Genomic DNA, 16,302 nt, shown 5'->3' with positions numbered 1-16,302 from the left:
GAATTTTTAAAAAGCAGGGAATAAAACCCACCCCATCATGTGGATAAAATGCAGTCTTAATTTTCACTGTTACCAGTTTCTGAATTCTCCATTTTATTCTAAACAATATTTTGTGGCCAAATTCACACTGATTCACGTTGTTAAGGGTGGGATGTGTTATAAATTTAGGTAGATCAAGTTTTCCATTATCAATCTTGTTTTCCAGCTATTCCTGCAGATTAATAAAAAGTTTGCAGTTCCTTTAATACCTTATCCATAGAGAATTGACAGTGCATCCAGATGTGACCCCTGCTGTGCTATCTCATTTAAACTATAGTGCTCATTCCCCATTCAGGTCACATCTGAGTGTGAAGTCCTTCCTATGATTATTCCCCAAATGGAGCCAGTTCACAAGTCATGGTAAGAATCTATCCTGAGATGGAAGAGGGTTCAGGGAAGGCCATGAGTGACTGTGAGCAAATGTGTTGGTAAGATACATGAGAGAGATTAGCAGGTCCTGGAGAAAAAAAAAAAAGTGTTTTAGGAAGAGAAGGTAACAACCAACAGAGAGGATGATTCCTAAGAAGCATTCCTGACTCCTCATTTCAAACGAGCTTTCTAAGGCAAGATCTAAGTCACTCCTGGGTGTTTGAAAATATGCCTTTCAGCATACCCCCTTCCTGTGACACAACCATACAGATAAGGAGGAATTCACTTGTGGATATGACACGTCGTCTGCTGTCCGCTAAAACACTGGGAATTCAGGGTCAGTAAACTCTGTGGAGCCTGCAGTTTGGTTTTCCCGTCCTTCAGAAAGTCCTCCTATCCTGATGAAACCCACATATTTCTTGGCAGCAGTGGGTGTGTGGGAGGGACTGACCTACCCTTGAAGTTGGAGACATCGAAGACACTTCTAGTACCTGATGACCATAGGATTTTCAGGAAAGGATGGGCAAAGATTTTCATTTATCCTAATTCTAAGCTTCCCAGTGTCCCACTCATCCCTAGCTCCTTCATCCCCTATAGCATTCTTTTCATTCTCCAAGCTCAGTTCACATAGCCACGTGTCCCTTCCAAATGGGAGAGGTATTTATGTTCTATGCTTAGTTTTAAAAGTCTTGGTCCTCCCCTACCCAACTGACCAGGAACTCTGTGCATGTGTTGGACAGGCAAGCAAGTCAGTGGGAGAAGCCAGTAGAATGTAGAAACCACTAGTCTCAGAGGAATAATGTAGCCTGAACGGAATAGGGCAAGGTTTACTTTATCACTCCTACATCTAATGATTATAGACCATATTTCATACCCTCAAACAAGAGTAACTTCTTTTCTATGGTTTTAATCATAATTATCTCAAGTATTTAACATCTCTTTTCTAGAACATTACATTAAACTATCAGAAAATATACAATTAAGAACAAACTACCATCACTGGAAATCAAGAAGGAAAGCCAGCTATGTAAACACCTCTATGCAGTGTATTCATCCTGAACAGATGGGCGTTGTTGGAACAAAATTCAGGTACAATTCAGTCAGTCTTTGAACATTTACAAAGAAAGGATAAAGGGCGCTTACAGACTTAGTGGGAAACTTTAGTTTACAGACCACTAAGTTAAAAGATCGCATAAGGGAATTGATGAAAATTATTATTAGACAAATTGGTTAAACAAGATTTTGACTGTTAATACAAAAAAAGTTTTGTCGATACGCTTACCAAGTGCATATTGAAACAGAATAATATTTAGTAAGCTCAAAAGAATATTTTCAGCATACAATAAAGAGTGGAAAATGATTGACATAATCTGAAAGTGACACAATAAATTTAAGAGAAATAATTTTTAAAACACTGTAATGAATTTGAGATCTATCATTCTTTTACTCTCTTCCTATTCTGTCTTACTCCATCTCTCTGCTGATACCCTTTTTGTCTGTTTTCATTTAACACACTGCTTCTTGCCCAGGTCACCGTCTGACTCTTCTCATATCTAGAAAGTCCATCGGACCAACCTGTTCCTCCATCTTCTATGTTACCCTCTCATTTTCTCCCTCCCTGACTCACTGTCTCCCTGGTTCTCCATTTGTCTCTCTTCCCCCTTCCCCCTCCCCTGCCCTTCACCTCCACATTCACAAGGATGGAATAAAGATGCCACCTGTGCAGGAAGAGTTCACATCAGGAATGTAAACATACCCTGGCAGGCACCGCCAGTGAGATGGGATCTGGGACAGAGGACACGGGTGTCACAGGACAGGGCCAGTCACCTTTCCTAGCCAGGGCTCAGGAGTGCCAACTAAAAATCGGCACATGTCATCTGCCTCTATAAGGACTAAGTCACAGACCTCTACAGCTGCTGACCTTCAACACCCCCTGAAAGGAGATCAGGATGGAGATGAGGAAGAAGGCACTCTGTTCTGGGGAAAACTGGCAGAACAGGTCTTCAGATAGCTGTTCCGCTCCTCGTGATGAGCAGCGAGCCGCTGCCAGAAGGTGTGCTTGACTGCACATACCGCCTTCACTGCAATCCTTTATAACACTGACCTTCCCCTACTTCTCTGGAGCGGTTTCTCAGAGCTATCTGAAGTGCTGTCTCCCGGGCTATTGTCCTAATTTTGCCCCAAATAACACAGCTCACAACTCTCACCTTGTGCATTTTTTTTCAGTCGACAGGGGCTACCCAGAGGCAGTGACCGCGAAAGGGAGACCTGTGGAGGTACAGGGCCCAGCTCCATGAAGACAAGGAGGATGAGGTTAGTCCTCTCCCAAGGACTGAGGTCTGCAGAATCCCAGGGCCAGGGAGGGCGTGGCATCCTGGGGCTGCGTTGAGGGCCAGGATGGGTGATGGGAGGCGAAGGGTGAGAGTCCACGTCCTGAGTGGGGACCTGGCACAGCACGAGGCAGGAGACGGTAAAGAGACCAAATGCAGAAAGGTTGGCAGGGACCTTTGAGTGCTTTTAAGCAGGAAAGGAAATGACCCAAACTCTGCTGCCTGGCCTCCGGGCGTTTCAGGATAAGGCATTCTCCCTGAGGGTAGGACAAGGGGGTGCAGTGCCTGTGACAACTGCAGGGACCCACAGACCCAGGGGTTAGACACTTCAGACACGCCTCTTGTCATAGGAGTCAAGCAGTATACTTCTGCCTCTACAAATTGTCCATTCCCCCAACCCGCCTGCCATGTCAAAGCTCCTGTGTTCATGTTTACATGCAGTGGGTGTCTGAGTGACGACAGTGTCTCCCCACCACATCTCTGAGACTCTATTTCCTTATGTGGGAATTAAGTCCAATGAAAGCTGAAGGGTAAAAGGAAGTGACAGTGCTTTGAAGTATAATTTAATTGGTTTTCTTTACTGTTACTAGAATTAAATTTTTTTTCCAGGTATTCCTTTGCAAAGCCCCCTCATTAAAGAACTACTCCTTTGTAGGGAGAGATTCAGCCATACCTAACACATCTTGGTGAGAGTCAGTCGGATGGCCTGAAAAAGATATGGCCTCTCTAAAACATAATTCAGTGCACATAAGGGAACCTATTTCCACATTCCTGGGGTGGCGGGGGAACTTTCCTCCTCAAGGTACCCCTGGTCCTAGTACATGTGACCATCAAGTGACCTAAGGGTACTCACATGTTAGGGACCCTCAGCTTGAGATGTTTGCTGTGAGTTAAAGTACAGAACCCTGGTGAAATGAAGCAGTTCATATGTTTGGTTTAGACAGATACAATAAGGGAGATTCCAATTCCCCTTCATGGGGACATGAGCACATTAGGGGAGTTAGTGAATAGGGTGTTTCCCAGTGTTGAAAATGTTTGCAAGGCTTTTGTCCTACTGAGATTCTGCTGAGATCATCAGGATGCTTATGCAGCAACTCTTGTCTCATTTTTTTCATGATGAATTGTATGTTTATTTTAATATTCTAACGATGCCATGTTGGAAGTGAAGAAAACACAGCCATCCAGGAGTGGAAAGTGGGGAATGAAGAACATAAACACAATGAGTGTTGGCTGATAACCTTCACATCCAGCCTCAGATACACACTTTAGAGGTCCCAGAGCTCCCATCATAGGGAATCCCAAGTCATTTCCAAAGACAGACCTTCATGAACAGGGCGACACAGAAATACCCACATACCCCATATTGCTGTGGTTCTCTACCACCACATCTGTCCAGGGGTCTCTGAGAAAGGATCAGAATGTCTAGTTCTTTGTGAGGGAAGTTCACAGTCAATATTTGAAGTTGGCTCCTTCATACTCAATCAGGAGCCCTTTCCTTCTACTATTCATAGAGGAAGAATGAGTTTTCCAGATGAAGGAAAGAATGGTGGATGGCTTTTGAGTCATCTTAAGTGTCATAATTCCAAAAAGCATGTACTGGGTTCTGAGTCTTTCCTGTTGTGGATGTTAGGCCACTGTTTCTCATAAGATGCCTTCCTGTCAGAATGAGTACTGAGGACTAAGGGCAGCTGGGGGTGTGGGGATCAACAGGCCCTGAGAGCCGAGTCTTTAGTAACCTCACCTTTACTCAAGGTCCCTGCAGCGCCCACTCCTGTGCACAGGGTACCAACTTGCCTCCACAGAACCAGACACTACCCCAGAGACAGGCTCCCCACAGCACCTGTCTGACTGCGGTTCCTGCTCAACAGGCTGCACACGTGAGGAGGATCTCCAATTAGCACTCTCCCCTCACAGGTTCAGTATCTGCAGCAGCAACCTGGTTCTTTCCCTGACTCTAGACTCTAGACCCCTGGACCAGTGACAAGGTCTCAAAACAGCAGAATTTGTAGCACAGTATCATTCTTCCACCAACTCTGAAATTTCCCCTAGATGTCCTTGCTTGCCTTCCACCCCCCATTTCCACTTCTTCCTTCCTTGCATGCAATGAATATTACTAACTGCCAGAATGTTGAGGATTAAATTACATAATGTATTGAGGTCCCCAGCACAGTGCCTTGTACACATTGGAGCCTAACAAACCTGAGAGCAGACAGGAGATGCTCAGTAAAGCTTGTTTTAGTGAATTGATGCATGTTGTTTCTCAAATACTGTCTTGCTCAGACACTGCTGATTTCTCTATTCTTCTCTCAATTTGATAAGGTCAACAAATAATATAATTTGGGGGAGGGGGAGGTAATGGGTGATATTGCTGGAACCAAATCTATTTGTGCTTAGAAATGATGTTGTGACCCAGCATTTCCATTTTTAAGTTAAAAATAAAATTTGGGGGGCTTCCCTGGTGGCGCAGTGGTTAAGAATCCGCCTGCCAATGCAGGGGACATGGGTTCGAGCCCAGGTCCGGGAAGATCCCACATGCCGCAGAGCAACCAAGCCCATGTGCCAGAACTACTGAGCCTGCGCTCTAGAGCCCACCAGCCACAACCGCTGAGCCTGCGTGCCACAACTACTTAAGCCCGCGCACCTAGAGCCCGTGCTCCGCGACAAGAGAAGCCACTGCAATGAGAAGCCGGCACCGCAACAAAGAGTAGCCCCCGCGCGCCACAACTAGAGAAAGCCTTCATGCAGCAACGAAGACCCAACGCAGCCAAAAATAAATAAATAAATTTATAAAATAAAATAAAATTTCATCAGTCCCTCCCAAACTTCCTGAATCATAATTTCCTAATGTTGAACCCCTGATCGCCAAGAGATTTGCATGTATATTACAGCTTAAAAAGCAATATTTACTTAAATCATTCTCAACACTGCTTTCCCATTGGGAAACCTTAGGTAATTGTAAGAAATACCATCACTCCAGAAATTATTTCAGTTGTTCTGAGGATGAGCCTCGCATCAATACTATTTTAACAAAACCTTCATGACCCCTTTATTTGCAGATCAAAGAACATTTATTAACCCTCAGGTGATTCAAATATCAGGTTGCTATCTATATTAGATCTTAAAATTCTTTGACTCTTGTGGTCATCAGAGGATTCCAGAAAGGAGAAGTTTTTCTGTGCTTCTCTAGACTTTCAATTGCCAGAAATTAAGACCCACGACACTCTGTTTCTGTTGTTGTTGTTGTTTCAAAATTCATGACACAGTGACGAGGCAGGAGTACCACTATCGCCACTGCTGGAAATGAAGATGCAAAAAGGTTGTCTTAGGCTGCTCTGAGCCCCTGACTCTAAGCTAAATCCCCAAGGATGTCCCGGAAAAGGTGGTGCTAGAATGGAAAGCAGGAAGACAGCAACACACCAGCAGGAACAAACGTAAAATTTTCTAAGTCCTCCAGGAAGCCCTGCAAGGTTCGTGTAGGCATGTGTTACCCTCTGCTGGCCTGGGCACATTGAAAATGGGATCTACCAACAGCCCCTCTGAGATATGAAAACCAAGATGTCAGACCTCAAAGGAGCTGATCAGAGCAGAAGGTAGAAGGGCACCCAGATGGCAAGGGCTGAGACTGTGCTGGACATATAAGGTATGTTGTAGGTGAGGCTTCTCCTTGCTGGGTACGGATCTGGTTCCTGTCTTTGTAGGGGTTGGCGTAACTCCAGTGTGCAGGGATGGGCAAACCCTGGACCAAGGCCTCTTTTCCTCTCTCTGGTAGTTCTCTTCTCCTAAGTGTCTCACAAATTCCCAAGTTCTCCCATGCTCTCCTCAGGTTGGTTTTCTTTTCCCTCCTGATGTTCGTCTTTGCCTTGCAGAGCAAGTTTCCTAGCACAAACCTAGAACTAAGACTTCAAACTACCCAATGGGCCCAATGTCATTATCTTGTTATTCAGTTAGAGATGTCTGTATTCTTTTATCTCCTTAGGTGTATTATTATTATACTTCCTCATATTAATGTCATAAGGATAATAATCACTATAGTTATTAAGTTTCTTCTTATGGATTTTCGTGTGTGGTTATAGCTACACAGCATTGACTAGTGATTCTCTACTTAAGAAAGATGTCTGATTTTCAGAAGATGATTGCCAAGGGTTCTCAAACAGACACACATTCACAGTCTCCCATGCTCCTTGCCATACCACTTAGTATCTTTTCAATAAGCAAAACCCTTATTTTTCAATTCCAGCTCCAGAAGCAGGGACAAACCTGTGAGTAGGTGAGTTCCAGATGAGGATTCCATTGATCTTAGTGAGGCCCTGCTCACTTTACAACAGCTCTTCAGGGACCAGGAATCTCTTTTTCCATCTGAAGAGACCCAGGGAAGTATTCCTTGACCTGCTAGAGAAACCACAAAGATGTGTAAGTCAACTCAGGGATGCAGAAACCATTCTTATCTTCCTGAAAATGTTGTAGAAGGTATCTCAACCTGACAGAGCATTGTCAGAATTTTCTGTCACTTCAGGAGGTCCAAAGTACCATTGCTGAAAACTGAAGAGCACAGAGGATGAGCCACACCTGCCAGAGCCTCTGCAAATATTCTAAGTCCTCTTGGGTGCCCAGAAAAGCCAGGGGCTGAAATGGAAGGCAGGGAGGGTGAAACACACCAGAACAATCAATTGAAGAACTTTATAAGTTCTGTGTGGCTACAAGGAACCTCTAGTGCCTGCTCGTGTCACACCTTGCCAGCTGGGAGCTCCAATAGTAACATCCTCCAAGAGCCCCAGAATGATATATATGAACACAGATGTCTGGACCTCAAGGGGCCTGGGTTGATCAGATGGCAGAAAGAAAGCTAGTCACTGAGAACTGAGATAGCACTGGGAGCTTAATGTATGTTACTGGTGGGGTTACTGTATCCTGGATGTAAATCTGGGGTCAAGTTTTGTCAGCTCATTGACCTGAATCCTGATATCTGGTGGGAATACTTTTCTTTAAAGTATTTATTTATTTATATATTTGGCTGTGCTGGGTCTTAGTTGCAGCACGTGGGATCCTTGTTGTGACATGCGGGATCTTTTAGTTGCAGCATGCAGGATCTTTAGTTGCGGCATGCAGACACTTAGTTGCGGCATGTGGGATCTAGTTCCCTGACCAGGGATCGAACCCGGGCCCCCTGCATTGGGAGTGTGGAGTTTTAGCCCATGGACCACCAGGGAAGTCCCTCTGGTGGGAATCCTATGACTGGTAGGCTCCAGACCTGCGTCCTCCACCTCTGCTGGGGAGATCCCTCTTCCCAGCGTTGGTACAGGAGATCCCTCATTGGCCCATATTCCCCTCCTTTGGTTGTTACTTCCCTCCTGTTCTCATCCATGACTTTCAAAACACATTTTATTGTGCAGACCTAGGGTTCAAACTCCAAAATATTCCATGATGTCCAATAACAGTATCTGGTCACTTAGGTAGGAGAGTCTGTATTCTAGTCTACAATCTCCCTAGGTTTCTAATTATTATCATTTTTATAGTTACTACTTTTATTATAATTAGGATAATCATCATTATCAATGTTGTTACTCATTATGATTTTTATTATTATGTTTTTTTATTATGCATTATTTTTGTGGTGGTAGTTATACAGCACTGAGCAGAGTTTCTCTTTTCACCTAGGTGTCAGGTTGACTGAAGGTAAGGGAAGATCCCTCAACATACCTACATACCTACACATTCACAGTTCTCCCAGGTTCCTGCAGTAGCCTCTTTCTTTTTTAAGTGAAACACCTTCATCAGTTTTTTTTAAATAGTATTTTTAAATTAATTATTTCTGGTTGCATTGGGTCTTCATTGCTGTGCATGGGCTCTCTCTAGTTGCGCTGAGTGGGGGCTACTCTTCGTCACGGTACACGGGCCTCTCACTGCGGTGGCTTCTCTTGTTGCAGAGCAGGGGCTCCAGGTGCACGGGCTTCAGTAGTTGTGGCACACGGGCTCAGTAGTTGTGGCTCACGGGCTCCAAAGCGCAGGCTCAGTGCACGGGCTTAGTTGTTCCACGGCATGTGGGATCTTCCTGGACCGGGATTGAACACATGTCCCCTGCATTGGCAGGCGGACTCCCAACCACTGTGCAGGCAGAGAAGTCCCCCTGCAGTAGCCCTTGAGGCCTGTCTGTCAGATGAGCCTTTTGAAATATTAGAAGTCTCCTTCCAGAGGCAAACCCCGCCTGGACATCTGGAAAATTTTACAAGTCTTATTGAGGGCCCCCGAACTGTTTTGCTGGCCTTAAGGACCCAGAAGGCTGTCTTAGACTAGCCAGAGCCTTCACATAATTTTCTAAGACAATTCAAAGGCACAGGAGGTGCTGTTACCTTCCTGGAAAAGCTGCAGAGAGCATCCTTGCCCACATGAGCCTCCTCAGAATTCTAAAAGTCAGCACAGAGGCTGGAAATCTGGCTTTAAAAACAATTGAGGCTCAAGGAAGGCATCCTAGGCCCCCCTGAACCTCTGGGAATGTTCTGCATCCCCTTCAGTGTCCAAGAAAGGCTGGTGCTGGACTGGATGGCAAGGAGGGGACAACCTGTCATGTGACCTACCATCAAATTTTCTAAATTACTCAGTGAACTCAGTCACAGCTCAGGCTGCTACTGTCGCCCCTGCTGGTTGAGGAGCACTGGCTGAGACATGTGAACTGAAATTTCTGGACCTGAAAAAGCTAGGTAAAGAACAAGAAAGGCAACCAGGCCATCATGAGGACTTAAAGTGCCTAGCAGAGGGGGCCTTTGAGCAGCAGGTGGATCTGGGCCCTGCCTTCTTTGCAGGGACCCAGGCCATCAGAAAATTGGCTCAACCCCTGAAATTCCATGAGGTTCCTGTGGCTGGTTGGTTCTAAAACAGGGTCTCTCTATGTCTGCCCTATAGGGATCTCTTCCTGGGGTTGGCATGGGAGTTCCCAAGATTACCCATGTCCTGAATATTATTACAATAATTCCTTATCATTATTGTTGTTGTTGTTATAAAACATTGAATAAAGTTTCTTGATCCGTGAAGAACTGTCTCATTTCCTGAAGGTGACAGAGGGTTCCCAAAGCATACACCGCTGCTCTCTGGCTCCCAGGTTAGCTCCACAGTCACTTCCCCCAGGGAACTTCCAGAAACTTTCCAAATACACTGCCAGATGCCTGGACTGGCCTTTTTTTTTTTTTTTTTCCCCTCAGGAGAAACTCAGGGAGGGCATCTTGCCTGGAGCCCCTGGAAAATATTCTAAGTCACCGTAGGTCCAGCTTTGAAGTGGTTGCCTATTTGAAGTGGATGCCTCAACAATCAAAGCTTAACTCAGGCACTTGTATTACAAAAAAGAAAAACCAACTGTCACAATATACATTACAGACATTTAAATGAACAAAAATAAGAGTTGTCTCGAATGACAGATTGTTTTCCAGATGAATATTTATGCCCTATCTTGCTTTTACTTATTTCAAAACCAGCATTTCAGAATAATGACTACATATAAATAACAGTGCATTTCATTTTTTAAATAAGAAAAATTAATATTGTTACTATGACTTAGTTGGATTACACAAGAAATCAACATGACTAGCTAGTCTAAAACATCATTCTTGAAATAAGCAATATTTACAATAAACAAAAAATACACCATTGGCAAACCATTAATTTAATTTAATTTAAACCTCAATTAACGAATATCTACATTAAATTTGATAGTTTCCTTACGTTATTTCTCCTGTTTGACAGAAACTATTAGCTTAATGAAAGTGGGTTCTGCTGCCCCCCAGTGATCTCTTTCTGTCAGAGAACCTCCAGATGTAGCATGGGCCTACTTACACCTTGGTTTTGATGTAGCATAAGTGATTTAGGACTTCCGGGTACAGAGTTGTAAGAGACTAATTTTGTGTTACTCTAAGTCACTTAGCCTGTGGTAATTTTAGAGTAACAGTAGGACATTATCCATGGAAGAATATCAATACAATCAACATTTAGATGGAATACAGTATGACCATGAGCAAGGTGCCTTGCTTTAAAACGGGTTAGGGAGCTACAAGCAGAATTGGGAAGAGCATAAACAAATAAATCAAATCACATACGTTGCTATCTTTATTTGTTTCTGATTGTTACAGATTATGGTTTTTGATAAGAATAAATAAAGTAGTCCTTTAATAACTTGGTTCTATTTTAAAAAGTGTATTGATGCAGACATCTTCTATCAGAATTACTGTATGTTATATTGTGTACAAGTTCACAGAAAATGAATTTGTCAAAACTCAGTTTACCAAATATAGCAAATTTCCCACTCACCAACCTCACTGATTTACCAAAACGTAATTTGTGTCAAACATAAATACATTTTAAGGAGATTTCTATTTGGAAGGGATGATTTTTTAACACAATTTAAGGTCAGCTAGGTATTTCATTTGACCAGTTACCACTGGATTTAATAGATCCAGTAAAATGAATTTGTTGAGTTTCAATGTGGTTTAGTCTTCTAATGAGTTAACATTCATTTAGAGATGTATACATTAAGATGTTGTGTACATGTAGACATACATTCACAATATTATTCAGCCTTTCAAAAGAAGGAAATATTGCCATTTCAACAATGTGGATGAACATAGCTGATGTTATGCTGAATGAAATAAGCCAGACACAGAAAGACAAATACTGCATAATATCACTTACATGTGGAATTTAAGAAAGTGGAACTTACAAAGACACAGAGTAAAATGATGGTTTTCGTGGGCTTGAGGTGGAGGAAATGTGGGGCTTTTTTAGTTGTAAGATGAATAACTTTTGGAGGTCTAATGTAGAGCATAGTGATTATAGTTTAAAATACTGTATACATGAAATTTGCTAAATGAGTAGATCTCAACACACACAAAACAGTAAATCTGTGAGGTGATGGATAGGTTAATTAGCTTGATTGAGGGAATCATTTCACAATGTGTATGTATATCAGAACATCACATTGTACACTTTTAGTATATACAGTGTTTGTCAATCACACCTCAATAAAGGTGGAACAAATAGTTTGAAAAAAGGAAAAAAGGAAATAGAGAACAGTATGGATCCTCTTGCTGCAGATTCTGTGCTGTAGTAATAATAACAATGAAAAACCTCAAAAACAGTGAAACCTCTGGGAAAGAACAGGAAGTTTGCTTCTGAGACCTTTAGAAGATGTGCAGAAGTAAAGGACTTGGTCAGTTTTTAAAAGTTGTATCTACATGATTTACCTAAGCAGGGGGATATATTTTGTTACTGGGAATGCTTGATTGGATTTATCTTGACAGACACTCAAGTTATTTAGGGTGTGTCCTTTGGGTTACATGGTGAGAGAGGTTAGATGGTTGATGAGATTATAGTTTATGAGGTTATATGATTGATGAGGTTATCAACTGCATAAAAAGAGAACTCACATCAGAGCAGTGTTTTGTGTAGAGAAGTTCTGAGCTCTGGAGTGTGGTGACAGCAACCTCAGGAAAGACCTGGCTTCATTGGATTTTCCATCCATTTGATTTCTGGTAAATAATGAAGATAATTTTCACAAGAAGCGACAAATGTCATTTATTTTAAAAATGAATTTTAATTGAAAAATGATCACATAATCTGTCTACAAGAATTTGGGGTAGGCCCCTTGAGGGTTGGTTCGGTTGTTATGGACATGGAAGTTTTCTAGATTAATCATTTCTACGTCGTGGTCACAGGGAATTGTACCTAACCTTAGAATTCAGGTAATATTTTTTTGCAGTTATACCAGTGGAGAGCACAGTAAATAAATAAACAAGTTGCCTAAATGAATAGTAGAATTATATTTAACACAAAGGGGAGGGAAAGAGGAAGGCTAACTGCGGCTGAGATTTAGAAAAGGGATCCTTGGGGAGTTAACATTTAAACCAAGACCGAAAGAAACTGTGTATGGTGTGAGGGTGTATGTGTGGATGAAGAATGCTAATAGGTCTCCGTGTAGGGATGAGAGCAATACCTAATTGTATTTGTGTGGTTCTCTGAGGGCATGTAAAAGATCAACCCCTTGGGCTTCCCTGGTGGTGCAGTGGTTGAGAGTCCGCCTGCCGATGCAGGGGACACGGGTTCGTGCCCTGGTCCGGGAAAATCCCACATGCCGCGGAGCGGCTGGGCCCGTGAGCCATGGCCGCTGAGCCTGCGCGTCCGGAGCCTGTGCTCCGCAACGGGAGAGGCCACAACAGTGAGAGGCCCGCGTAAAAAAAAAAAGATAAACCCCTAAATGTCTGGTAGAACCATTAATTAACAATGCCAAATAGAGGAGTCTGATTTACATCTTCGTTTTGGTAGGGGAGGTAATGTCCTAAGACATATTTAATTTTAGTAGCACATGACTATGCAATTAGAGTTGGTAGGTCAGGATTCCATAATCCCTGGATCAGTGTCTTGATCAGCAGAGATAGTAAAAGTTGAGACAGACATGAGAATCCCTGGTCTTTCTACTGAATTGAGTAAATGTGGATTAAACAGGCAGGTATAGCAAGGAAGGTGGGGCTGAATACAAAGTGGATAGGTGAACGGCAGGTTCCCAGGTAGTAGGAGAACCTAGGTGGGGAGTGATTCTGTGAGATGAGCTGAAAGGGGAGAGGCTGGGATTCCAGGGTGGGGCCTCTGAGTCCTTCCCTGAGAGGTGATGATTCCTGGTGAAACCTAGGTATGGCATGTACCCCTCACGACAATCCTGCTGAGAAATTTGAGTTTGGAAACAGACCAAAATTGTAAGGCCAGATGACCCATTTCCAAGCCGTGCAATTTTGTCATGTTACTAAAGCTCTGTAAACCCCTGTTCACAACACTGCTTCCCTCAGTAAAGGATTCAAAATCAGCAGGGTTATCGTGAGGCTCAATGAAGCCTCTCTATGGAACTCTGCAAGCAGGGATCTCATTTAATAAAACTTTTCTTTTTCTTTTTCTCTAGACCTAGGAACAAGGAGGTGTGTTGAAACTCCTGCAGAGAGGACCATGAGAAGGGTGCACAGATCTCACACCCAGGCCTGAAAGATGGGGAACTGCCTCAAATCCAGCATCTTGGATGACAGCTCTGTTCCTGAGTCTCCATCCCGCTGGGTGGGCCCAGGCGGGGGGAGACGCTGGGATCAGGAACCACATCCGGAACAAGTTCCAAATCCCATCCATCTTCCAACACCCAGCTCGCTTCACCAAGCAGCACAGCTGATGGAAGAGGAACAAGTGAGGTTAGCTCAAAGAATCAGCCTTAAAGAGCGCCTGCCTCAAGGAGTGTACAGAACAGATGGATTTGAAGAAAAGATCCAGGAGGAGTGTGTGATTTGTTGGTTGGAGTTTGTGCGTGGGGACTCCATCAGATTTCTGCCCTGCGCACACTTCTATCACCCGAACTGCATCAATGAGTGGTTGACCAGGTCCTTCACCTGCCCCTACTGTCGCAGGCCCATGGATGTCACACAGCCTTCATCCCAGGACATTAATTGAGCCAGGATCCCTTGTTTGATTTCAAGTGTCCCATCATTTTTAGTGATTTTGATATTTTGTCATCGTGTCTAAGTAGCCAGGGATTAGGAATTAAAATCATGCACAAAGATTTCCTAAAAATTCCTGTCATGTTGCAGATGATGGCAAACAACTTATAATGTTTTAGAAACTTAGGGAGATAATAGCATGTAAAGCCTTGACCAAGTGTTCAGAAGTGTAATTATATCTTAGCATTTTTCCAGTACATGGGATGTGTACCATGTTGCAGCAGCTATACACGTTGTATCGTGTCTGTTGAAGATTAGGGAAAAGAAAGTGGTTACTTTTCCTAAGTGATATAACTTTCTTCTCCCCAATCCAAACTGGCATTTGGACCAAGGTTTTATGAAAAACTACAATTTATACAACTGAACTAAAATGAAATCCAATTATATATGAGTGAATAAATGAAGAATCTTATTTTCAATAACCCTCCTAAATGGTTTTATCTTTTTTTTCTCCATCATTTTGAGACATTTAACTTTTTTCTTGTAAGTCCAACCAAGGGGAACAGTGTCCCAGGGAAGAACAATCGTGAGTAGGTTTATTAGCTGTGTAATTACGGTGCGTTCATGTAATTTAGCTGTGTTTGTGTAAAGGGATAATAAAATAGTTTTCCATCTAAAAGTCAGAGTTGAGGGAGTGATATTGCTGGAGACCCCAGGTGGAGGAGGGCATTAGAATGATTCAGGATGAGTGTATGCAGAGGTTTGACTTGGATTTGCAATCATGATTTGGAATCATGGAGTGAACTGAACTTCTGATCACTGTGGGCTAATAAGCATACACACCTCCGTGTTTTCCACATTTTTATCTCTCAAATGGAGGTGTTCATATATTATTAATTAGCAATAATAGTCATAGTCGTCTTCCTTGTGACCATAGGCAAGGAAAGCCCTCCCCTTCTTTCTCTTAGAGCATACTGCATGTTCCCAGTGATTAGGGCCACATCCTTATGAAGGACTGATGTTTATGAGATGTGGGTCTGGAAATTGGAAAACTGGGGTCCCATGGCTTCTTTGTCCTTCCTCAGCTTTGCCTTCTTGATGCTTGTACTGGCGACCCCTCCCCTTTCACCCTCTCTCCTAGTTCATAAGAACTTGTGAGTCCCACCCAAACCACCCAGACCCAGGGTAAATGCCTGCCACAGCTCTCAGTGCTCCATCTTGTGCAAACTGGTCCCCTCAATTCTCTTCCTCCTCTCTCTTGGACCCCGACCCTGTGGAAGCAGAGGGAGGTTAGGTGACTAGACACCCACTGGGCACACAGAATCCTGTAGTCCACCCTGAGCCATATATGTGGGACATTCTCTCCACTGAGGCTGTCCAACCAGTGCTGAGAGTGAACAAGAGGAATCTGGCTCCAGGGGATAATTGCACGACTTTCTCAGACCTCCTAGGACTATAAGCCGTTTGTGATCTCCTGTTCCAAATACACCCAGACAAAGGCACTTTAGGTTTGATTTCCCATAGCAATCCTCCCAGGATCGGCACAAACATTACAACTCCCTATCCAATCTTTGGGGATAAATCTCTGATGACTGTGTACGGAGTGTCTTCTCTTTTCTCTTCTTTAAAATTTCTTTTTTCTTAATTTAACTATACTTGATTTACAATATTGTGTTAGTTTCAGATGTACAGCTTCACATTCTTTTCCATTATAGGTCATTACAAGATATTGAATATAGTTCCCTGTGCTATACAGTACATCCTTGTTGTTTATCTATTTTACATATACTGTAGTGGTGTGGGTCCTCTACTCCTAATTTTATCCCATACTCCTAATTTATCACTCCCCCTCCCCTTTCCCCTTTGGTAACCATAAGTTTGTTTTCTATGTCTGAGGTTGTTTCTGTTTTGTAAATAAATTGATCTGTATTATTTTTTAGATTCCACATATAAGTGATATCATATAATATTTGTCTTTTTCTACCTGACTTAATTCACTTAGTATGATAATCTCTAGGTCCATCCATGTAGCTGCAAACTTCACTATTTCATTCTTTTTTATGGCTGAATTTTATTCCTTTGCATATATGTACCACATCTTATTTATCCATTCA

At 42.9% G+C, this 16,302-nt stretch overlaps 1 long non-coding RNA gene across 2 annotated transcripts; it reads left to right on the top strand.

Annotated features, from left to right (window-relative positions):
• The first annotated feature begins 410 nt into the window (after positions 1 to 410).
• Positions 411 to 15,823, top strand: LOC113628744 (uncharacterized). 2 transcript variants are annotated; one of them, XR_003436216.1, is made up of 4 exons: positions 411 to 1,497; positions 2,635 to 2,721; positions 6,976 to 7,148; positions 13,669 to 15,823. It is a non-coding gene; the product is annotated as an uncharacterized LOC113628744 (long non-coding RNA). The 2 variants fall into 2 exon arrangements; XR_003436215.1 differs by having other exon boundaries at positions 2,642 to 2,721; positions 13,669 to 15,822.
• Positions 15,824 to 16,302: the final 479 nt, after the last annotated feature.

The sequence above is a fragment of the Aethalodelphis obliquidens genome, unplaced genomic scaffold, assembly GCF_003676395.1.
Source record: "Aethalodelphis obliquidens isolate GAN/ISIS:26980383/991018 unplaced genomic scaffold, ASM367639v1 scaffold25, whole genome shotgun sequence".
Lineage (NCBI taxonomy): Eukaryota > Metazoa > Chordata > Mammalia > Artiodactyla > Delphinidae > Aethalodelphis > Aethalodelphis obliquidens.
Note: the sequence above shows the minus strand (reverse complement) of the source record. Positions and strands in the feature narration are given on the sequence as shown.